The following is a 24,976-nucleotide window of genomic DNA, read 5'->3' on the forward strand; positions in this document are numbered from 1 at the left end:
TTAATGACAAAACATTAAAACCATTCCCATTATTACCACTGCTGTCCTCTACTGCATAGTGTATTTTAAGTACTACCCCACCTATAAGGCAGGAAAAAAAAATGCATAAGGATCAAAAAGGAAGAAACAAAAATGTCAGTATTTACAGGTAATTATGGTATTTGTAGAAAACTCCAAAAATCTCATAAATTATTAGCATCAACAAGTGTGTTTTACAAAGTCACTAGATATAAATTAATATATAATAAAGTCAATTTCTATATGCTAGCCAGAAACAATAACTAAAAAAACATTTAAAATAACATAAAATAAAAAATAATAATATAAAACAAAATTGCATAAAGTATATATGTGTATATGTATATATTACTTAGAAATAGGTGTAACAACAAAAAATAAATTTAACAAAAAATATGCAAACTTTTTTGGAAAAAATAATAAAATATTATTGAAAGTCAGTAAGGAACTAATAAAGAGATAGCCACATTCAGGACTAAAAGAGTCAATACCATAAAAATGAGCTGTTCTCCTAAAATTGAATTGCACTGAAGCTATAGATGTGGGTTGTCCAATGAACTCTGGTCATATGTGGTTATTTAAATTTAAAGTAATGTTTTGTTTTGTTGTTTTTTTAGAGAGAGAAAGAGAGAGAGACCGAGTGCAAGTGGGGGAAGGGCAGAAGGGGACAGAGAATCTCAAGTAGGCTCCACTCAGCACGGAGCTCCACGTGGGGCTCGATCCCACAATCCTGGGATCATGACCCGAGCCAAAATCGAGAGTCGGATGCTCGACTGACTGAGCCACCCAGGAGCCCCTAAATTTAAATTAATTAAAATTAAATTAAAATATTCAGTCCCTCAGCTGCACTAGCTGTATGTCAAGCAATAATTACTGGAAAATTTCCATCATCCTAGAAAGTTCTATTGGACAGTGCAGCTAATAGAATAATCAAAATCACAACAGAGCTATTCTTAGAGAAATCCAACAGGCTGGTTTTCTAATTTTTTAGAGACTTAAAAAAAGGAGAAAGAATGTATTCGGAAGAACAAAGAGCCACGAACAACCAGAAGACTCCTAAATTTCTTAATTTGTACTTTAACTTGGAGAGTTTTTATTTTTATAAAGTTGTATTCATCAATCTTTTGGTTTATACCTCATGGGTTTTGCAGACTTAGAAAGGCCTTTCCTATTCTAAGGATGTCAACAAAACACTTCCTATATGTTCTATCTAGCATTTTTATGGTTTCACTTTTCATATTTAAAGATTGGATCCAACTTGAATTTACATGGTGTGAAGTGTGAAGGAGAGCTCTATGTCCCCACAGTTATGCAGTTACTCAAATGCCATGAATTGAAAAATGCATCTTTTCCACTGTTTTGAAATACTAAATGTTATTTCTAAATGTTTACGTGGTAGGCTCTATTTCTGAATTTCCTATTCTGCTCCGTTGATATTTCTATTCATGAGGACTCAGAAAACACAAATCCTCAGGTGAAAATTGCGGTTGCAATGAATCTATCTACATAAAAATGAAAGACACTGTAAGCAACGCTAACAGAAAAGAGGCAGGCTGGTAGACGACGGTTTACCGTCTCATAAAAGGAACTGATAGCTAGAATATACAAAATATTCTTGTGAACCAACAGTAACAAGACAGGAAACTCATCAGGAAAAAAATAAATAAGGAATATGATTAAGCAGTTCACAGAGAAGAAATCCAAGTGACTAAGAAGTGAAAGATGTTTAATGTTACTGGTGAACGAAAGAATTAGAAGTTAAAACTATTAACTATTGAAACTACCACATGCCATTATTTTATACCTACTGGATTGGCAAAAATTAGATAACTAAAAAATAACAAATACCAGCAAGAATGTGGGGCAACAGGAACCTTCATGTCCCACGGTTGGGGACTGTGAAATTAATACCTCCATGGAGCCGTCTGGCAGTGCTTCATTAGTGAAACTACGTCCTATGATCCAAAAATCCCACTGCTCAGTCTACGCCGTGGGAATTCTCCAGGAATACAGGGGAACTTTGCTTGCTGTGGAGTAGAGCCGGTGGGAATCTAGATTCGTCGCCCACTAGGGACTCCAAGAATAATCAAACCCTGGTAGACGCTTTTCCTATGCAATACTGTATACCAGTCAGAAGCAATCAACTGGACAGTGGCAGGGATAAGTCTTGAAATGTATTCAGTGAAACGTTATAATCAGATTCTTAGCACAATTCCATTTACATAAATTTCCCACCCACACACAAAACACTGTATTTTACACCCATACCCAGGGACACAGGCCAGTGGCAGGGACAGGTGGGCACATGACTGTCCTAGAGTATACACCTGCTTGTACCTCACTCCTACTGCTGGAGAAACAGAAAAGGAAGATGACCTGGAAGTTTGGAGAGGAACGATTCATCAGATCATTGGATCACCTGGGAAACGTGTGAAAGGTCCGGCATCTAAGGAAACGATGCGGGACAGATGGGTTCCCACTTAATGACGGAAGAAGAGAGACCTGTGTAGTCTAGAAACACCAAGGCAATGCAGGAGGGAAGTGCTTTCAAAGGAAGGAGAAACCACTTAAGATAAACTTTTCTTGGATTACAATTTAGCTCGAAATTAACCACGGAAAGGTTGATTTGATCCAGTTTACCGAAGAATCGAAGCTGGAACATATGAAGTTCCCTCACCTTCAACTATTTGGCTTTATACCCACTAGGTGGGGGAAGGGAATCACACCTTACAAGAAAGACTCAGATGCCCTCCAGACAGGCTACACAAAACCACAAGGGTGATCGCTGCCTTTGTTAGTGCTGAACATGAATGGAAAAACTATCCATCTTAACCGAGTGATGTGGAACTAATTTTGCTCAGTGTGCCTTTGTGACACTTTCTAAAAAAGAGAACTGCCCCCACTCTTTACCAGGGTAAAGTCTTCATAAAAGAAAAGACCCAGATTGTGTCCTAGGATGCTGAACCCCACGGACCTGTGGTTCAGACCCTCCCTCTGTCTAGATGCCACCTACCAACAGTGCTAAGATTCAGCCAGCAGAAGCACAGCTTAGCTGGGAAAGGGATAGAAATAATCCTAGAGACAGCCCCCTTCCCACGTCAGGCTGTGCAGGAGGGAGGGTCAGTGTGCACACCTATGAGTAACGGGCAGAATCACTCTCCACACTGAGTCCGTCAGCTGAGTCCCCCTACTTCCACTCACAGGAATTCTGTAAAGACTTGTTCCAAAATGTAGGAAAACAATCTTAGGAAAGTAATTATCTTTAAAGCTCTCTCCCAAGAAATCTCAATATGATGATTTAAAAGCCAAGCTGCTTTCAAAGGTATGGGGGGAGGTTCTGACCTTCAAGAACATTAAAAATGAACGAGTTTCACAGTGGGAACTGTTTCTGAGTCACCACAGCTCATTATCATGAATGGGCTTTTTCATATGGGTAAGCAGTGGGTGAAAATAAAGAGAACAGCCATTTTTACTGGAATGTACACACTCCTAGATGAAATAATCAGTAAACACAAAATAGCCATTGTTGGCCTTAATGCTAGTAGCTCTGCACAACATTCATTCATCTGAACACAAAAGGAGATGATCGGCACTTAGCTCTGATTTACTCAAACAAAAAAGGCAGGAGTCCTACTTTTTTCATTCCTATCTGGTTCTGCCTTAATTCCTACTTTTATATAAATAGTGTGTGTTAAAAATGAGTTTTTTATAACAAGATATTAACTAGAAGATGAAGCTATGAATGATACCAACTCTTTACCTTTTTTTGAGTTTATTTATTTTGAAAGAAAAAGAGAACAAGCTCAGGTGAGGGGCAGAGAGAGAGAGAGAGAGAGAGAAAGAGAGAATCCCAAGCAGGCCCCATGCTGTCAAGTGCAGAGCCTGACTCACGGCTTGATTCCAGGAACCATGCGTGAGATCATGACCTGAGCTGAAATCAAGAGTCAGATGCTTAACCAACTGAGCCACGCAGGGGCCCCTTTATTTTTTTTTTTTTTAAGATTTCATTTTTAAGTAATCTCTACATCCAAAGTGGAGCTCACACTTACAGCCCTGGGATCAAAAGTTGCACAGTCCACTGACTGAGCCACCCAGGCGCTCCCTCTATTGTTTTATTAACCCAATCCAGAAGTGGGACAGAAACTGAATACAGATATTCTCTTTTCTATTATTCAACTTAATTAGGGCTTTAACAGAAATTCTTAGACTAAACGAACCCTTTCATTTCTCCCCTAAAAATAATGTACCAGGCTGACTCCCTAAAAATGACTTCACGGCGGGTATCGCAGCACGTGGGGGTCTCTGAGAACAGCTCCGCTTCCGCCTTGCGCCCGGCGCCGCGCCCGCGCAGACGCACACGGAGACGCCGCGTGGAGCCGTTGCTGGTCCCGCACATCCTCTTTCGAGTTGTCGACTCTCAATATCCTTGTTAAAAATAAAACACGCAGGACAGCCTTCGCCAGTGAGTTGTAAGGACCGAAACAAGCCTTCTAAAACCCGGGATTACTTCTCCCACCACAGACCCGCCAGAGCTCGGAGGTTTTCGGCTTCCCGATCTGTACTGCCAAGGGACCCACCTGTCTGTAACACGGGGCTTACGGCGCCTCCAGCCCCGGCCCACCCTGGTCTCGTCCACCCTGTTTTCTACAACAGAAACATTTTATCTGCCTGGTCCGCGTAATGTTCTGGGCAGGCTTGAGCCAGGTTTTGACGGGCTCCCCTGTTGCTCTCCTCCAAAGCCTCGCTCAGAAACGCAACCAGACCTTCTCAAACCCTGCTTCCTGCTGCTGCTCATCACTGGCCTCTCCACCGGCTCCTTCAGGACCCACTGCTTGTATTTCACCTCTCGTTGACCACATCTTGCTATCTCTTGGTCGCTCTGATGCGTCAGATCACATCCGGTTTCGCTGTGCAGGGAATTCTTTTTTCTTCGATTAGACTACAAGAGCGTCGTGAGCAAAGCTCGCTCGCTCTCTCCCTCTCTCTTTTTCAGTGTAACCACAGGACTTTGGAAAACACTTGCCACAAAATAGAGACTTACTATTCAGTCCTTAACAAAATTTACATGTTAAAACCATCTTATTATTTTTTAAGTTATAATATCCTTAAATCAGACCTTTGATCTAAAAGAAAAGCTTAGGGGCACTTGGCTCAGTAGGTGGAGCATGCACCTCTTGATCTTGGGGTTGTGGGTTCAAGTCCCACGTTGGGTATAGAGTTTACTTAAAAATAAAATATGAAAAAAAAAATAGAAGTTTAAACACTTAGGAGTTATTTCATACACGATAACTTCGGGGGCACCTGGGTGGCTCAGTCAGTTAAGCTTCTGATTCGGGCTCAGGTCGTGATCTCGCTGTTGGTGGGATCGAGCCCCGCATGGCTCTCTGTGCTGACAGCTCAGAGCCTGGAGCCTGCTTCAGATTCTCTGTCTCCTTCTCTCTCTGTGCCTCTCTCTCTCAAAATTATAACTAAACATAAAGTAAAAATAAAACATGGTAACTTCGTTGTGGTGACCCATCCTTTATCATATCCATAGACCAAAGCTGTCAAATTTAGGACAAGGTACTCTCATTCAACCTATATATTTCATATATATTTCGGTCAAGGGCAAATGAAGAGCACAGGGGAAGTAACTTTAAATACAGCCATAGAGGAGATGCTTCACTTAGCTTTATGAATTATGATCTGTTAAAAAGTTGGTGCCAATAAATACATTAGACTCACCCAACCAGTAATGCTTCCCAGTATTAACATGTAATAAATATCAGTATAAATGCATGCATGTGTACATCTGTAAGTGTAATCCACACCCAAAATTAACTTAAAAAAATAAGCCCCTAACAAATAAACAGCTGAAGTAAAATAGATACATAGTAACTATTCTTTAGTAGAGGCTTTTCTCAATGTTGAGAAAACAAAAACCTTGGAAAGACAAGAAAGCTTCCAAAAAATACTCAGAAAGCCAACTGGCAAACTGGGACTGGACCCCAGCCCTGAAGATCAAAGGAAAATCTTCCTCAGGCAGAAGCTGGTCGGTGCTGGGGGTAGAGACTTAGTTTTATTCTGGAATTTTAAATTGTTGATGCAGTCAACAGTTCAGCATCTTTTCCATGCAATTTTTGCTTTTCCTCTGAGTTGGTTTTCTTCCTCTTCCCACTAAAACATCTTCTGTAAGAATTTAGGGCCTTAAACTCTAACTGGCACTCAAGGGTATTAAATACAATTATACATTTTAAAGACTGGTAATTTTACTTCCCCAGAACAATTACCATGCTTTCATTTAGATTTTTTTTTCTTTTGAAAAGCTCTTTCTGAACCATGTCAAAAGCCAAGATTCATTTCAGACTGTCTCAACTGTGAATAGTTTCAGCTATTTATAGGAGACGGTAACTTACTGAGGGCGGGCAGCACAGGAGAGTAACTGATGAGCCTACATTTAAGCAAACAAGTTCAGGGTAGAGGCCTCACCTAGCTAGGCTGGGTTAACAGGCCCTGAGGGCCTCCTACCATCCCTTTCCTATCACTGAACAGAAGATGTGGAAATTAGATTTTCCCAAAATGAAACCTCATCTGAAAACAACCTTGATGGGGCACCTGCTCAGTGGCTCAGTCGGTTAAGCCTTCCAACTTCGGCTCAGGTCATAATCTCAGGGTTCATGGGTTCCAGCCCCGAATTGGGCTCTGTGCTGAGAGCTGGGAGCTGGGAGCCTGGAGCCTGCTTCAGATTCTGCATCTCCGGCTCTCTCTGCCCCTCCCCCAATGGCACTCTGTGTCTCTCCCAAAAATAAATAAACATTAAAAAAAAAAAAAAAGAAAACAACCTTGACTACATTTCAGAGGAGTTCCTTGTGACAAAAAGGAATGACCCACACAACATGAGGAAGCAAACAGAAAAGCTTCAACAAGAGCAAAATCTAGTTCTATTCTTATTCTTAGCTCATCAAAAAAAAAAAAAAAAAAAAAAAAGTGACATTCTATACGCCCATTGCATTTCTGGATTCTTAAATTTAAAAAAAATTTTTTCTATTTTAATTTTTTTTTTTTTTTGAGAGAGAGAGGGGGATGGGGAGAAGGGGCAGAGAGAGGGGGGGAGAGAGAGAGAATCCTAAGCTCCACACTGTTAGCACAGATGCCAGGCTCGATCCCATGAACCGTGAGATCATGACCTGAGCTGAAACCAAGAGTTAGATGCTTAGCCGACTGAGCCACCCAGACTCCCCTTAAACAAATTTTGTAAAAGAGAAGAAAATGCCCATTTAACTTCTACTTTTGTTAAACAAGTTTGTGTGCTTTCTCTGAATTTATTCAGCAAATATTACCAGAGCACCCACTACATGCTACAATGGGGAGATAAAATGTCGTACTTCTTACTTAGAAGTAATAATTATGTCTTATTATTGTATAATGCTATTTTTTTCTGAGAAACTAAAAATTCTTAGTTGAATGTTTCTTTCATCCTCACAACAAAAGTAAAGCTGAGGTAATGCACATTCATGTAGCATTGGTATTTATAACACCTGGTTAGACTGGAAGTAGAGATCTGACTGACACAAGCTTATCTCAGATCGTACAGATCTAAATCCAAGCCAGGGGGGAGCAAAGCTCACACAAGACATCCTGCTGGGTCAACCCACCCACTGCCTCGGACATTTAACTCCGTCTTCCAAGACCTCCTATAGCCAGCCCTGCTGCTTGGATATATAGACAGAGGCTCCCTTCTTAGACACTTCCTGGGAACACCTTCTGTAAGAACTTACATCCCAATAAAATGGGAATTAGCTAAGAAATAAACAATATTTAAATACACTGTTTTTACATGAGTTTTCCAAGTTCACTGACTGCATGCTTACAGGGGTTGAAAAGGGAAGGGTCTAACAAGCCCACCGTTATTAAATTGAAATCACATAAAGTTGCCATTTGTGTAGGTCAAAAATAGCCGAATATTGGTAATTTTACATGGTTAACCTAACGTTCTTGGAATAGAACTGATAACTAGCCACGGCAAAAAAAAAAAAAAAAAAAAGGTATTCTTTAAAATGAAATTGTAGTGTAAGTACGGTTTTACTCCATGTTGATACTAAAATGTTTTTTCTCTGAAGACACCTCTAACATCACACAAGGAGTCTGCAGGGGGAAAGAATGCCCACTACACAATATATTCACCATGCATACGTTGTAAAGACATCTGATTCATAAAGTGAAGTTGCCTGCACTCGTAGGAGCTCAGTCAACAAAGTCATTGGTCATCTAGGGTGTGTGGAGGGCAATTTAACATACAAGGAAACTATGGTCTGAAACCCGTAAGTCGATTTGGCAAGTCGGAAAGAGCTGGGTCCAGGTCCTTCATTCTCTGCTCTGGAATAATGGGTGGGTTTTGTTTTTTTTTTTAAACTCTTCTTGCACCAAAACATCTATTCAAGATTTGACATCTTTGGCACCATCCCCTTGTTTGTACCATCTTATCTCATATTTCCATCCTCCCTTCCTCAACCCTGAACATCCCGTTCAACGTCAAGTTACTCCCTGGGTATACAGACATCTACGCCACAGTGAAGCCAGAAGACGGGACCTGCTGTCATAACCCAACCCGCACGCCTTCCGTGGTTCATGGCCGCAGACACAAGGCTAAACTCCTCAGTGTTGTAACCAAATCCACATTTCTATCATTCTGATTTTCCAGCAGCCTCCCCTTGTTGGCCCAGCTCCACCATTACATCCTCCAACAGGTATTCTGATGCCCTGAAGGAAAGAGCATCTCTGCCCTCTGCTCCCAAAAGAGAGCAGTGGGCCTCTGCTACGGATTCCTATGGACGTTTATCCTACCTCCTTTACTAGGTCAGCGCTTTTCAAAGGCAAGGACCACACCTTATCCTTCTCTATATTCCCCATCGTGCCTACCATGGTAGGAACTTAAATGTTCGCTAAAGTTCCTCAAACCCTCTGAATCTCTACAGGAAAAAATACCAAGTGCACCATTTTGGAAGGAAGCAAGTGACCAAACTCGCCTGTGTATAGTTTAGCATAAAAGCACAGGCATCTTTTTTTCCTACACGAGATAATTTCTTTAAGCAAAATTGGGCAACATAAACTATTTTAAGTACACTCACAGAATTAGGTTTGTAAAAGAAAGCGGTCACGAATCCTTAATTTATCCTCTTTAGTTTCAAGGTCTGAGGGGCCTGAGACGTCATTTAGTCCTACCCGAAATTTCGCAGACCAGCAAACCAAGTTCCAGAAATGCAAAGTGAGGAACCCTAGAAAATAGGAGGAAGACGCCCTCACTTCCAGCTGAGTGCTGCTCTTTTTCCCTATGTCAGGCACTATTAATATGTTAATTAAAAAAATAAAATAAAATAAAATAAAACGTAGCTGCAGACATCAAAAAAGAAGCATGTAAGGACTGGTATGTCTGTATACCCAGTGACTAGCTCAGGGCACAGCACAGTGCAGATGGTCAGGCTACAAATATTGCTTGAATGAACAAAGGAACACCTGAGGCCTTTGGAACAATAACTAAAATGGGCAGAATATTAAATATTTCAAAGCACTAGTCAGAACATTTGTCTCCTAGGAGGAGCAGCAGAAGCCTGCAAAAAGAGGCTGGGGAAAAAAAAACCCAAAACAACAGAATGAAGGTTTCAGAAAGAACATAACACACAAACCAAGCCCTATAAAAATAACTACACTGGGGCACCTGGGTGGCTCAGCCGGTTAAGTGTCTGACTCTTGGTTTCAGCTCAGGTCACGATCTCAAGGTTTGTGGGTTCGAGCCCCACGTCTTTTAGCGCGGAGCCTGCTTGAGATTCTCTCTCTCCCTCTTTCTCTGCTCCTACGACGACTTGCATGCTCTCTCTCTCTCTCTCTCTCTCAAAATAAATAAATAAATAAATAAACCTAAAAAAAGTAACCACACTCACTCACATGCAAGATTTTGGCAATACAAAAGCTAATACAAAAGCGAATCAAGTCCTTGAAAAGCTATTTCTCCAAAGACCTATTAAGTGGCTAACAAGCACATGAAAAGTTGTTCAACACGATTAGTCATTAGGGAATCGCAAATCAAAACCACAGTGAACTGCCACTTCATGGCCACAAGGATGGCAATTTAAACACACACAAACACAAACACACACACATACAGAAAATGACAAATGTTGGCAGGACGTGGGGGAATTGAACCCTCACGTGTTGCTGGCAAGAATATAATTTCACTCTTACTCAGGAATTTCACTCTTAGGTGCAGACCTCCAAAGAGTTAAAACAAGTGTTCAAACAAAAACTAGTAAACAAATGTTCATAGCGGCACTACTCACAACAGCTGAAAGGTAGAAACAATCCAAATGTCTACAAACTGATAAATGGGTCAACAAATTGTGGTCTATCCAATGAAATATTATTCAGCCACTTAAAAAACAGATGAAGTATGGGACGCCTAGGTGGCTCAGTCAGTTGAGCGTCCGGCTTCTGCTCTGGTCATGATCTTGTGGTCTGTGGGTTCGAGCCCTGCATCAGGCTCTGTGCTGATGGCTCAGAGCCTGGAGCCTGATTCTGTGTCTCCCTCTCTCTCTGCCCCTCCCCTGCTCACACTCTGTGTCTTAAATAAATAAATAAATAAATAAATAAATAAATAAATAAATGGGATGAGGTACCAATGCATGCTATCACCTGGATGAATCTTGAAAGCATTGCTAAGTAAAAGAAGCCAGCCACAAAAGACCACATACTGTATGATTCCATTTATATGAAATATCCAGAACAGGGAAATCCATAAAGAAAGAAAGCAGATTAGTGGTTGCCAGGGGCTGGAGTAGGGAGGAAATGGGGAGGGACTGCTTAAAGGAATGGGGTTTCCTTTCAGGGTGATGTAAAAGTTCTGGAACTAGATAGTGGTGAAGGCTGCACAACATTGTGAATTTACTTTTTTCTTTTTTCACACATTAAATAAGTGCAGTTTACTGAATGTCAGTTATACTTCAGCAAAGGCATTTAAAAGAAGATAAAAGGGATGGGAAAAGATACACCAAGCCAATATTCACAACAGCAACGAGAAGATCACTTCTGGCTATGTTACATCAGGCAAAATAGATTTTAAGGCAAAATCCTCATTAATGGTGAAGATAACTATGTAATAGTAAAAGTTCAATTCCTATCAGACACTGTATTGTCTACCAATATAAACTTACAAATGCACATTGTTAGTTAGATATTAACATATAAAGTAGTAGGCACAAAGCCTCAGAATATTTTCTAGCTTAAAATACAAGGAGATAGAGGGACGCCTGGGTGGCTCAGTCAGTTAAACGTCCGACTTCGGCTCAGGTCATGATCTTGGGGTTCGTGGGTTCAAGGGTTCGAGCCTCACGTCAGCAGCTGGGGGCTTGGAGCCTGCTTCGGATTCTGTGTCTCCCTCCCTCTGCCCCTCCCCCACTCACACTCTCACTGTCTCAAAAAATAAACATTAAAAAATATACAAGGAGATATTGACAAAGCCCCCATTACAGTGGTATCTTTCGATATAGATCTTCCTCGACTTATGATAGGATTATATCCCAATGAACCCATATTGCGTTGAAAATATTTTAAGCTGAAAATGCATTTAATACATGGAACCTACCAAACATAGCCGAGGCTACCTTAGAAGTACTCAGAACACTCATAGTAGCCTACAGTTGAGCAAAAATCCTCTAACACGAAGCCTACTTGATAATGAAATGCTAAGTATCTCACATAATGTACTGAACACTATGCTCAAAGAACAGAATGGCAGGATAGGGTTGTCGGTGGATGGATGTCTGTCCTCGGCTGCCAGCTGCCTGGGAGCTGGGTCTCACTGCCCAGCATCCGAGGGAGGACTGACCACAGGTCGCTAGCCCAGGACAAGACCCAAATTCCAAATACCAAGTATGGTTTCTACCGAATGTGCACCACTTCTGCATCATCGTCCAGTCTAAAAACCATCAAGTCGGGGACCTCTTGTACCCCTCTCAGTTATTGACATGTTAAGTGGACACAAAGTTAGTGAGGAATAATTCAATTAATAAGGTTCATTTAATGGATATCTGCAGATCTCTACAGAAAACATTTTTTTGATGTTTATTTATTTTTGAGAGAGAGAGAGAGAGAGAGGCAGAGAGAGACGGAGACAATCCCAAGCGGGCTCTGCACTGTCAGCACAGAGCCCGACACGGGGCTCGAACTCCTGAACCGTGAGACCATGACCTGAGCCAAAATCAAAAGTCTGAGGCTTAATCGACTGAGCCACCCACATGCCACTCTACAGAAAACAAATTAAAGAAAACACATTCTTCTCAAACACATCGAATGTGCATGTACTCGATGCCACCGATTTGTACACTTTAAAATGATAAACTTGATAATATATATGTATTTAGTACAATTTAGGAAATAAAGAGATTCAAGTCTTCACAGTGCTAGGATCTTTGGAAATATCCAGTCTGAAGATCTGCATTCATAAAGTGCTATCACCGCTCTCTCCAACAAGGGGGAATGTTCTGCCCTACACATTCCTTTACCACGAATCCTGACCGCATGGATTATAAACCCAGCACCTACTTTCTTAAAATAGGTTTCAATATTAATGCTGCGTGTCTAGAAGGGGGACAAGGGGGTTACTGAGAGGCACAGCCTCACTGCGGCTCTCCACAGAGGCTACTTACTACTAGTGAGTCCACTCTAGTGATCCTGCTGTGCCAGTGTGGACAGAGGCTTTTCTGCAATGGCCAGCAGATGCACTCAACGACTCAAGGCAGGGCGTGCTGCGGTGTCTCACGGGCAGAGTGGCAGGGCCCGTCCGCAGAGCACGCAGGCAGCTAGGAAGCCACCGGCATCACGACCAGAAAGGGCAACGGAAACTGAAATGCAATGCTGCCCTTCGGCGAAGCAAAGAGCTCAAGTTCTGGGATGCTCCTAGGATTCCCTGGCACCTACCCCCGCATGGCCTCCATGCCCCTGGCGACTGTCCTGCAACTGTGAGATAAGGTGCACCTGAACTTCTGTTTCAGAGGCTCCCCTGTTCTTAGCTCTGCTCCACCCAAGACTTTCACCTCTCTCCCTTCAGGCTTCAAGGCTCCACTCTACCTCATGGGGTTAGTTATTTGAGATGATCGTTAGAATCAACACACGGTGCCAACTACAGGCTCCTTAGGTGTCTGAGAACTTTGGAACCAGGGCCAGGTGTATCTTCAGCTCCTGATGAAGGCTTACTTGATCTGATTTTAATCAGTCTGGGCCATATGGCTGTTATCTAGATATGTCTGTGTGCCCAAGAATGAACTCAGAACTCAGCCTGGTGTACGTGGTCAGTCTCTAAATATCACTGAATGAATTAATGAACACTCAGCCCCTGCACCAAAGTAGGCAAAGGGGGACTGTCATAGAGTCTGACACACTCCAATCTTCTTAAAAGCATCTCTCGTCTTTCCAGCCTTCTCTAAATTATTACTAGCCAATATTACTCTAATTTTGCCTTCCTGATTTTTAGTAATGGAGAAAACGTGTTGCTTTTAGATTATTAGTGTCCAAAATTTTCAAAGAAAAGCTCATTTGAAACGCCGTTACCAAGGAACCTATCCAGTCACTTAAAAGTGGCTCTTATTGGTCTGGGCAAGAAAATACACAAGATTCCATACATACGCTGTCAAGTCTGGCAAGAAAGATTTGAGACAACTTCCGTCCTTCCCACCCAATCCCAAGTAAATAGGACATTTGTTTGTATTTCCACATTGGCCTCATGAACGAAAATACCTCCTCCACCTAGAAAAACAATCTGTAACATTCACACATGGAACTTTGAGGGCTAACTTTTTAGTGCATGCTAGAACCCTAAGTATGCAGTGCTTTAGAAAAATAAAGTAGAAAAGTATCTTTAATAAACATCTCTTCTGTGAGCATCTTTCTCAAGTTTGCACTTACACCTGGCTTGGCGTTTCTGTATTTTTCAGAAATACAGATTAAAAGAAAAAATGTTCTCCATTAAAATTAGAGCCAGAAGGAACTTTCTTCCTACAGTCCTCCTGCAAGAAACCTGAACGTTTGTTTTATTCTGCTGGGGGGCGGGGAGGGAGACACAAAAAATGACTTTCCTTTAAAGTTTTCTGCTGCGTACCAACCAGCCTGCCTGGCAAAGAGTTAAAGAGTTTTCTGAGGTTAGTTCCTGCGGTTTAAAAAAAAAAAAAAAAGTTAGATGCTTAAATTTAGACTCCGTAAAACAATACTGGGAAACTTAAAAAGCCTTGGAGAAATACTGGACTTTACTGTATTGCCTTTTGTTAAATTGCATCATTTCGGCCACATTTTCTTCTCCTGTTTTAATCCCTTCCGGCCCCGATTCACTGCAGATCCTACGCATTCCCACTTGATTCGGTTACCTGCTGGTGATCCGGGCCTGGGGGGCGGAGGTGGGGGTGGGGACAAAAATCTACTGGTCACTCGCGCAGGACCCAAGCTTAACAGGTGGCTTTGCCTACCTCCTGTCAATATTAGCCTCCCACCCTCCTCTCCGCAGCGGTAAGGAGCAGAGCTCCCGGGAGTTCGAGGACCGCGGCGGCAAGGCAGGCGACGAGTCCTGGAACGACTCCGGGGAAGGGCCGTGGGGACAGGGGAAAGATATTAGGGACAACTCGTAACCGCTCTGCGCCCAAAGCTAAACACGTGCCTCGGACTACCTTGCGCCCCCCAAACAGGACATCCTCGGAGCCGAAAATAGCCGCGTTCTCCCCACCTCCCCAATTTAGGGCGCAACCGAATCCCTGAAATCCCAAAGGGAGGCACTGGGTTTCCCGTAGGTGAGGCCACCGGGTCGACTACGGTCCCTCGGATTGCGCGTCTTTCCTAACTTCCAGGAGGCTTGGGCAAGCGAGGTGGAGGGGAGCAGCGCGCAGGAAGAGATCCACGCAACCAGGGCACCGGCGGGGCAGCGTGGGAAGTACAGAGAACCGGGCCACAAGAAAAATGGGTCATCCTCGTCTATCTGAAACCCATCCGAGCCCAAGCCTCCCTCTACAGACTCCAAACGGCGCCCCGCTCACCGACGTGCCAGGCGAGGTCACCGGCTGCCAGCGCACCCTCCCGCCTCTCGGACCCAGTAGGGGATCGCACGGTCCGAACTCACCTGGAAGGAGCCTCCGCCCCGGGGACCGCAGGTGCCCACCCGGACCGCGACCCGGAGCCCTCGCGCCGCCCGCTCCCGGGTCAGCCCGCGCGCGCGCCTCGCCGACAGTCCCAGGCCGCCCGGCCGCGCGCTCCCGCCGCCGCCCGGCGCTCGCACCTCTGCCGCGCGCTCCCCACCGCACGCTCACAGGCCGGCCGCGCTCTCGCCGTCCCGCGCTTCCACCCGCGCCGCGCCCTCGCACCCCCGCCCCTCGCTCCCTCCTCCCCCACACGCCGCGCGCTCGCTCCTGCGCGCTGCACCGCCCCGCCGCGCGCTCCCCGCCGGGGCTCAGCCCCCCAAAACACTCAGCGCGCGCCCGGGGCATTTAAAGGGACAGGCCCCCGCGCCGGAGCTGCCCCGCGGCCGCCTCTCGAAGGGGTCCTCGGTCGCCGCGCGAGGTCTGAATTTGGGGACCCTCCCCTCCCCCGGCGCCACCTTCGAGTTACACCCGCCGAGAAGAGCAATAGAGTCTGCGTCTGGAGCTCCGACAGGGTCGTCGTCAGCTTTGAGAGGGCGTGTTACTCGATAGTGACTCCCAAGTACGGACTATTTATTACCCTCGGAGGAGCCATGTAACGCACATGTTATTTCAGGCAATCCTTAGTACGAGCCCCTGATTTCTGTGCCCCTTTTTGCACCGAGGGAAAACTGAGGTCCAGAGAGGCGAAGAAACTCCTCCCGGGGCTCCTGACCCCATTGCTCGGTGCTATTTTCTTCTCCGTGGCTGTGGAAATAACGACTGAGGTTAATAGCCGGTGGTGGAAGGCTTTCATTAAGTTGTTGAGAGCTAATGTGACCAGTGTTTCCACGGGGCAGCACAGCTCTCGAGAGAGGGAGAAAGCAAGAATTACGGGGCTTTATTAATTGTAGGGTTGGTTGTGCACCCAGCCGGCAGGCATTCTGAAACCCGTGTTCCGAAATGCTGTGTGTGTATGTGTGTGTATGTGTGTGTGCGTGTGTGCGCGCGCATCCCCATTTTACAGAAAACGGGGGAAGGAAGTGGCCGCACGGAATGACTGAGTCACGGCGGCGCTCAGGGCCGAGCCCCAATACCTTCGTCCTTAGCTCATTTCTTTGCCCTCCCCAGGAAGACGGACCTGATTAAAGGAGAGACACCTTTTTCACTAATAACACATTGGCCTCAACTAACTCCCTGCATCTTTAATTAATGTTTACAAAGCACTTTAATCTACCCAACATGCTGGTTAATTAGGCAAGTATTATTATCCGCCCCTTTCTGAACCCAATCCAGGAGGGAATCAATACTGTCGGTCCTTAATCCTTGATGAATAATGGGTCTAAGCTTTCTGCTGTTTATTTATTTATTTTTGAACATATTGTGTTAAATACTAATTCATTTAGCATGAATTGGCTTAGTAAAAATTAAATATTAAACACCTGCCAGTGAGAGGTAATACAGGTAACCCTTGTCTTTAAGGATTTCAGATAAAGAAAAAAGACATTTTGTCAAGTGCTTCCCAGAATTCTTTTTTTAAACATTTTTTTAACGTTTATTTATTTTTGAGAGAGAGAGAGAGGCAGCACAAGCGGGGGGGGGGGGGGGGGGGGAGGGGGGCAGAGAGAGAGGGAGACACAGAATCTGAAGTAGGCTCCAGGCTCTGAGCTGTCAGCACAGAGCCCGACGACGTGGGGCTTGAACCCACAAACCGCGAGATCATGACCTGAGCCAAAGTCAGAAGCTAACTTACTGAGCCACCCAGGTGCCCCTTTTTTTCTTTTTATTATTGTGCTTTTTGCTTGGTTAAGTTTTCATGATATGTAAACTTATGTTTGGCTTACTTTTTAATTTTTTTTTTAATTTTTTTTTTTATTTTTTTTAACGTTTATTTAGTTTTGAGACAGAGACAGAGCATGAACGGGGGAGGGTCAGAAAGAGAGGGAGACACAGAATCTGAAACAGGCTCCAGGCTCTGAGCAGTCAGCACAGAGCCCGACGTGGGGCTCGAACTCACGGACTGCGAGATCATGACCTGAGCCGAAGTCGGACGCTTAACCGACTAAGCCACCCAGGCGCCCCTGGCTTACTTTTTTAAAGTTTACTTAAAATCTCCGACTTACACATTATCTTTTGTGTAGAAATTAAATTTTACTCTATCTTTTCTTACAGATGAAGAAGAGATAAAAAGGAAGAAGCTGAAGGATGATGGGAGTAGGAAGGAAGAGAAGAAAAGAAGGCAAAAACCCACCAACCGAACGCCACTATCACCACCAAAAAAAAGAGGTGGGAAATGAACAGGGATGAAAGTTTCAAGCAGGTGGCTTTGGGGCCATGAGCCCAGCCCCTGGCCAGCACACACCCCAGAGCTTTGTGGGAATTACAAACAGGTGGACCTTCCTCCAGCTGGTGCAGACCTACCCAGGGCCGCCACGTGACTGCCTGAGCACAGACCGGCTTCCAGTCCCCGGTGCACCCTTGTCTAGGCACCTCTGTGCCCACGGAATAACACAAACGGACTAAACAACACAATGAGAGGTAAGAAGACAAGAAATAGCTTAGAGGGGTAATTTAAAAAGAGTTATTCATGAAAGTACTTAGATGACGTCAAGGGAGAAAAAAGGAACAAAGAAACATCTGGGAAGTCTTTGTATCTCCTATTGTTATTACTTTAAAAGCCATGGAATTTATAAAATTTTACTTTATATTCACTGGAGTTTTATATGTCTTCTGAGGCTGCTCTTTGTTAAGAGAATCCCGGAAATCCATGACCCCCAAACAGTAGACAAATATTATTATGAACTTTGTGTCATGAAAATTTTTGAAGTAAACTAGAAAAATTAAGCTGAACATACATTTTTGTTTTATAAAAATAATTACTGTGTAGCGTCCACTTGAGAAACTGCAATATCCGTTATGGCCACTAGAGGGGGCACACACGAAAGAAGAATGGGTAGTAATTTTCATGTTTTTTTTTACTAAAAGAATATAGCATTTTAGAGCTGAAAGAGGAAATCCAGAAGAAATGATTTTACTTTATGCCTCTGCCACTCGGATGTGCAATTTTGAGCTGCTTTTCCTATTTGAGACTCAGCTCCTCATCTGTACAACGAGGCTACTAACACCTACCCTGGGGAAGGCGAAAATAAAATTATTATTAAAATTTTTTAAAATGTTTATTTTTGAGACAGAGAGTGAGCAATGGAGGTGCAGAGAGAGAGAGACACACACACACACACACAGAATCTGAAGCAGGCTCCAGGCTTTGAGCCGTGAGCACAGAGCCCAATTCAGGGTTCGAACTCACAAACTGTGAGATCATGATCTGAGCCCAAGTGGGGCGTTCAACCAACTTAGCCACCTAGGCACCCTGAAAACAAAATTATTTTTAAAAAAATTTTTTTAACGTTTATTTATTTTTGAGACAGAGAGAGACATAGCATGAACGGGGGAAAGCCAGAGAGAGGGAGACACAGAATCTGAAGCAGGATGCAGGCTCCGAGCTGTCAGCACAGAGCCCGACACAGGGCTTGAACTCACGGATTGCGAGATCATGACCTGAGCCTAAGTCAGCCACTCAACCGACTGAGCCACCCAGGCGCCCCAAAAACAAAATTATTTTAACGACCTGAATAAACAGCAGATGAGAAGAGTTAAGAAATGGAGAAAAATATGATAAATTGCACCGTTTTTAATTGAAACATAGTTCAGGACTATAATAATTAAAAGTGTCAATAGAACAGTAACAGATGTTGAGTGATACAAATAATAGAATAGAATCAATAATCCAGAAAAGGATAGTGTTGGTATAGTGTCGACTGTGAGATGTGATGACAGAGTCATCTAAAATAAATTTAAAAAGGACAGATTCTCAATAAACCGGCTTTAGAAAACTAGTAATTTGAAAAAATACTCACTGTAAGCCTTACCTTTCATTATGTGCTAGAACAAATTTCAGCTACATTAAAGAATTTTAAAACTAGGAGGAAATTTAGTCAGATATTTTTGTGATCTCAAGATGAGGGAAGAAAAGAAATGGAAAAATCATAGATGAAATGGCCATTAGACTAGATTACATAAAAAATTTTAAATCCTGACAACTAAAAATATTGTGAACAAAATTTGGAAAGAAAAAAACTCTATAGAACTATGCATAACAAATCTGACAGTTAGTATCATCCTCAATACAAGAATACCCATAAATTGACAAGAAAACTTAAAAAACTCAATGGGGAAATTACCACAAAAATAGTAATTGATTAGCTCCCTCTCTCTGTATGTATTATATTTTAAAGTGTTTGGACTAGCTAGTAATTGAAAAAGTAAAAATTTTAAATTGTATATAGTATCCCTATTAGAAAATAGTTTTTTAAGTTTTAATATTCAATAATGACAGGGGTGCAGTGAAATGGGAAATTTTATATACTATTAGTGGAAGCATAAATTAATATAACTTTACTGGAAAGCAATTTTATAAAATATTTCCCAGCTTTAAAAATGTTTATACACTTTGATCATATAATTCCGTATCTGTACGGAATTCTATAGAAGTAGTCAGAAACGAGCACAAAGATGTGTGCCTAGGGATATGTACTGCTGTCTCCTTTTTATAACGTCACAAAATTGGAAACAACAAAATATCCAAAATTGGAGAGAAATAAAATATTAATAGCTTTTTAAATTGAGAACTTTTTCTGGGGTGCTGCAGTGGCTCAGCTGGTTAAGCATCTGACTTTGGCTCAGGTCACGATCTCATGGTTTGTGAGTTTGAGCCCCGCATTAGGCTCTGCGCTGACAGCTCAGAGCCTGGAGCCTGCTTCGCATTCTGTGACTCCCTCTCTCTCTCCCCCTCCCTCACTCATGCTCTGTCTCTCTCTCCTTCAAAAATAAAATAAACATTAAAAAAGAATTAAAAATAAAAATGAGGAATTTTTTGTGGCTACAAGAAAATATCTATATATTGTTAAGGGGGGAAAGAACATTACAAAATTATATGTAAATTATTATTTCATGGAAATACATTTCCACATACTTGGAAAACGCACGTATGTATGGAAAATTAGAAAGAAATCTGTCGAAATGATGGCAGTTACTGTTTCTGGCTCTGATTACATGATTCTTATTTATGGTTCTGTTTAGTTCCAAATTTTCTGCTATGACTCTATATTACTTTTAGAAATCAACAAAAACTAATAAATATTATATTTCTGTATGAGACAGTAAATGCCAACGTGTATAGCATTGAGCCTGGCTCATATCAAACATTCAATATATACTTGATGGACAATGAGAGAAAGAGAAGAACGCTGTTATGCTGCCAGGAGATTTCTTAGTGAAGTTTCTTGATTTGAAAGAAGAAATAATTGGGGTGCCTGGCTCAGTCATTAGGCATCTGACTTCGGCTCAGGTCATGAACTCATGGTTCGTGAGTTGGAGCCTCGTGTCGGGCTCTGTGCTGACAGCTCAGAGCCTGGAGCCTGCTTTGGATTCTGTGTCTCCCTCTCTCTCTGCCTCTCCCCTGCTCGTTCTCTGTCTCTCTCAAAAATAAATAAACGTTAAAACTTTTTTTAAATAAAGAAAGAAGAAATCATTTAAAAAGTTAAAAAAGAAATATTTAATCTACTTCTACAGATGAAGAATTTATGACCTGGAGGTTTTTTGGTGGCACATTTAGAGGAAAACTAGAAAAGATGATGGTGGAATGGTTCCATACTTCCTGAAAGCAAGTGGATGAGGTCTGTATTCCCGGGCAGTATTTTGAAGGAGAAACATGTAGAAGAAACAAATATGCAAGAAAACAGTAAACAAGTTATTCTTTAAAAAGAAAAATGTAATGTTTATTTTTGAGAGAGAGACAGAACAAAAGCATGGGAGAGGCCGAGAGAGAGGGAGACACAGAATCTGAAGCAGGTTCCAGAATCTGAAGCTGTGCTGACAGCTCAGAGCCTGACGCTGGGCTCGAACCCACAAACCGTGAGATCATGTCCTGAGTTGAAGTCGGATGCTTAACCGACCGAGCCACTCACACACCCCTAAACAAGTTATTCTTGAAACTTAATGGTAAGCATTCAGAAAGAGAAGCAAGACCCCCCCGAAAGATCCCTGGGGAACAGGAAGTGCTGGTCAGACAGGCTTAAGACCTGCCAGTGAATGAGGTCCATACAGGGAGACAGGAGGTATGGTGCCCATTCATCCTTCACCCAAATATTCTTTGTGGTCCCACGTGGCAGGCACTATTATGGGCAAAGTCCAGGAGGTACAATGGTGGACAGCATGCACAACCCCCCTGCCTACATGGACTTTATGGTCCAGGAGGGCTTGGGGAGACACAGACAAGACTCAGGTGATAAAATGGTTAATCACCAACAGTCTGTTAACCCACAGATAGAATGTAAGTGATTCTGTAAATAAAACCAATAGTGAGATGAACTACATCTCTCCCCAGAGATAAGCCTAAGGCATAATTCGTAGTTAAAATTTGACCAAGTTCAACTTGTTTTGCTTCATGCTGATCTCTGGCTAGTTTTCAGTTTACAGATGGAGTATGCGAGGCCGACAGGGTTTGGAAATGGCTTGTGTCTGAAGAGACTGGGTATGGGGCAGCTGCTGAGGGAAGGACTTTTATTTATTTATTTTTCAAATATATATATATATATATATTTTTTTTTTCAAATATATATATATATTTAAGTTTATTTATTTTGAGAGAGAGAGAGAGAGAGAGAGAGAGAGAGCACAAGCAGGGGAGGGGCAGAGGGAAGGAGAGACAGAATCCCAAGCAGGCTCTGAGCCATCAGCACAGAGCCCAATGTGGGGCTTGAACTCACAAACTGTGAGATCATGAGCTCTGAGCCAAGATCAAGAGTTAGAAGCTCAACTGACTGAGCCACCCAGGTGCCCCCCCCCCCCCACCTCAGCGAAGGAAAGGAGAGTCTTGGAAGTTTCCTGTGCAAGGTGTCTGTTAACCCTCACCACCTTCCCACCAAACCTTCACTACCTCCTCCATTCCTCCTGAGTGTTTTTGGTGTCAGGAGATTTGAAGACGGGCCAACACCAGCCTCAGGTGAGTGTCGGGTAAGAGCAGGACTCAGTGAGACTCGGTCCTGTTTGTGTCACAGAGCGGGTACCACATTTGGAAGGAGAGAGAGTATAGTAGGTGGAGTACTGTATGTGTGTCATTTGTTGCCTTTCTGCGAAGTTGAACTTCTATAAACCCATTTCAGTTGAAATATTTCATTACATCAACAGCTAAGTTTGGAGGTGGACATTTTTCTATACAATTCTGTTGTGAACCAGTAGAACTTCCTGTTTGATCTGACCCTGAACTTGAGCATGTTAATTTCCTGAATTGTGAGTGAGCTCTTTCCTAGTGTTGCAGTCAGAGTCAGGATAAAGGAATCACCCAACCTGATAGGTGGCCACTTGTGGGGCAGCAAAGTCCCAGTCTGGGTCCCAGCTTTACAGATGCAGCGGCTTGATTCCCATCGGGGCCACCTGGGCGTTACCAGGCTCTCAGGCACTGAGTGTCAATTGTATTTCCGAGTTTCAATATTGGTGGAAGGAAGGATAGGGGAAACCTTACTGGCAATCCTTGGATAAACTTAAAAATTATTTTATTTTATTTTATTTTATTTTATTTTATTTTATTTCATTTCATTTCATTTCATTTCATTTTATTTCATTTCATTTCATTTCATTTCATTTTATATATTTTTAGAGAGAGAGTGCAAGGGGGGTAAGGGGTGAGGGGGAGAGAGAAAGAGAGAGAGAGAGAGAGAGAATCCCAAAAATCCCAGCGTGGAGTCTGGTGCAGGATTCGATCCCACAACCCTGGGATCATGACCTGAGCCAAAATCAAGAGTTGGACAGTTAACTGACTGAGCCACCCAGGTGCCCAAGCTTGAAATATTTTATTTCAATTTCTAGATTGTTAAATAGGATAAAAATCACAACAGGAAAAGAAAAGGGAAATCAGACCACACGCTACCATTCGCTGTGAATAATAAAATGTTGTGGGATGTGTTTCCTGTTGTCCTAAAATTAAAACTAAGGACTAACAGTACTTACCACCTCTTACATTCCAAATTCAAGACGTCACCAGCAATTAACCAGGGACTATTTCCTCAGGATTTATTGACAGTCAACAAATGTGAACTGGCCCTGCCACCAACAGCCCCCTCCCCCATTTCCTAACTAAGAAGAGGCTTGAGGGTCCTAAGCTTTGTGGAAATGCAGTTAGTATTCATGTGGGGAGGCTGTTCTCTCCCCCTGCTGGGGAGGAGGGATATATGGCTTTTGTATCCACCCAGGGTAACCTCCCTTCCAATTATCTCCGAGATTAGGGACTTTAGGTCTGCAGAATCCCTTTTGCCACATAATGTGACGTAATCACAGAGGTAACACCCCGTTGTGTTCTCAGGTTCCACTGATACTCAAGGGGAGAGTATTATACAAGGATGTGACACCAGGGAGCTGGAGTCTTAGGGGGCGTCCTAGAATTCTGCCTTAGAAGGGGTTCCTCTCATCCCACGGCCAAGCATGGGCCTGAGACAAATCGCTCAGAAAGACCGGAGTTCAGCAAGACGGGGAGCACATTACCCCACGTTACCCTCAGGCCACCAGGAACTGAGTGGGGTAAAGTCATGCCAAGCATTTGAGGAGCATGGCACAGAATGTGTTTCCTGCTGAGGTTTGAACACGGATTTGGAAGACTGGTGCCTGCTCCCAGGCTGGAAATTTCACGGGAGTGTAAGGAAGGGGACCTTTTAGTTTCCGGGGCTCTACCTGAAGGAACACAAATTATCTGAGAGGCAGACCCAATAAGCTGCTTTCCAGGGGGCCAATAAGCCAGGCAAATGAGATTGAGGTGGAAGGTTTTAAGTTTTTAAGAAAAAAATTTTTTTTTATTGTTGTGAAATATACATGATATAAAATTTATCATTTTAATAATGTTAAATGTATAACTTAGGGGCATTGTTACATTCACAACAACCATCGCCACTTATCTATCTCCAGGACGTTTTCATCTTCCCAAGCCGAAACTTTATCTCCATTAAACACTAACTCCCTATTCTGCCTTCCTCCAGCCTCTGGCAACCACTGTTCTTTCTGTCTATGAATTTGCCTACTTCATATATATGGAGTCATACGCTGTCTTTCTCATCTGGCTTCTTTCATTTAGCATAATGTTTTCAAGTTCATTCACGTTATAACATATATATTAGAATTTCCTTCCTTCTTAAGGCTGAATAATATTTCACTGAATGGATATACCACATTTTGTTTACTCTTTCATCTGTCAACAGACACTTGGCTTGCTGCTACCTTTTGGCTATTGGGAACAAGGCTGTAGTGAACATGGGTGCACAAGTATCTATTCAAGTATCTGCTTTCGGTGGTTTTGTATATTCACCCAGAAGTGGAATTGCTGAATCATACTGTGATTCCGTGCTTGAATTTTGGAGGAACCGCCATACTGCTTTCCACAACAGTTGCATCATTGTACATTCCCACCAGCAGTGCGTGTAGGAGAGTTCCAATATTTCCTATCTGTTGTTGCTGTTAGTTTTAATAATTAGAACTGAACCTGAAAAACAAACATAGACTGGTTTAATAACCAAAACTGTTAGAGAAGTTATTAAATCTGGCCAATCTGATCCCTGATGTACTGCCAGTCTGTGGGAAATGGCAATTTCACAGAGAACAGCTGGGGGCAGATACTGGCAGCAATAAAACTGATTCATGCTTATGCCCCAACAGGGTGAGACTCTTGAATAAGCTAGTTACAGGAACAAATAAATAGGTAAAAGAGAATTTTTCCCCCTTGGCTTTTT

The 24,976-nt window shown here is 42.9% G+C and overlaps 1 protein-coding gene and 1 long non-coding RNA gene across 7 annotated transcripts in view; one reads left to right on the forward strand and one right to left on the reverse strand.

The window, feature by feature from the left end:
• Nucleotides 1-15,414, reverse strand: part of PROSER2 (proline and serine rich 2) — a 44,825-nt gene extending 29,411 nt beyond the window's left edge. Inside the window, exon 1 of one of the 3 annotated variants that reach the window (XM_019460805.2) lies at nt 15,305-15,414. The gene's annotated coding sequence lies outside the window, so the exon portion shown is untranslated. The other 2 variants (XM_019460803.2, XM_019460806.2) reach the window with 2 other exon arrangements.
• Nucleotides 15,415-15,464: 50 nt separating this feature from the next.
• Nucleotides 15,465-24,976, forward strand: part of LOC109273735 (uncharacterized) — a 30,107-nt gene continuing 20,595 nt past the window's right edge. For 2 of the 4 annotated variants that reach the window (XR_002083223.2, XR_002083222.2), the window contains exons 1-2: nt 15,465-15,726; nt 17,316-17,681. This is a non-coding gene — a long non-coding RNA (uncharacterized LOC109273735). Of the gene's footprint in view, nt 15,727-16,792; nt 16,909-17,315; nt 17,682-24,976 lie in introns of those variants that run through there. The other 2 variants (XR_008419676.1, XR_008419675.1) reach the window with 2 other exon arrangements.

This window comes from Panthera pardus, unplaced genomic scaffold (genome assembly GCF_024362965.1).
Source record: "Panthera pardus isolate Hobbes unplaced genomic scaffold, ASM2436296v1 HiC_scaffold_6, whole genome shotgun sequence".
Taxonomy (NCBI): domain Eukaryota; kingdom Metazoa; phylum Chordata; class Mammalia; order Carnivora; family Felidae; genus Panthera; species Panthera pardus.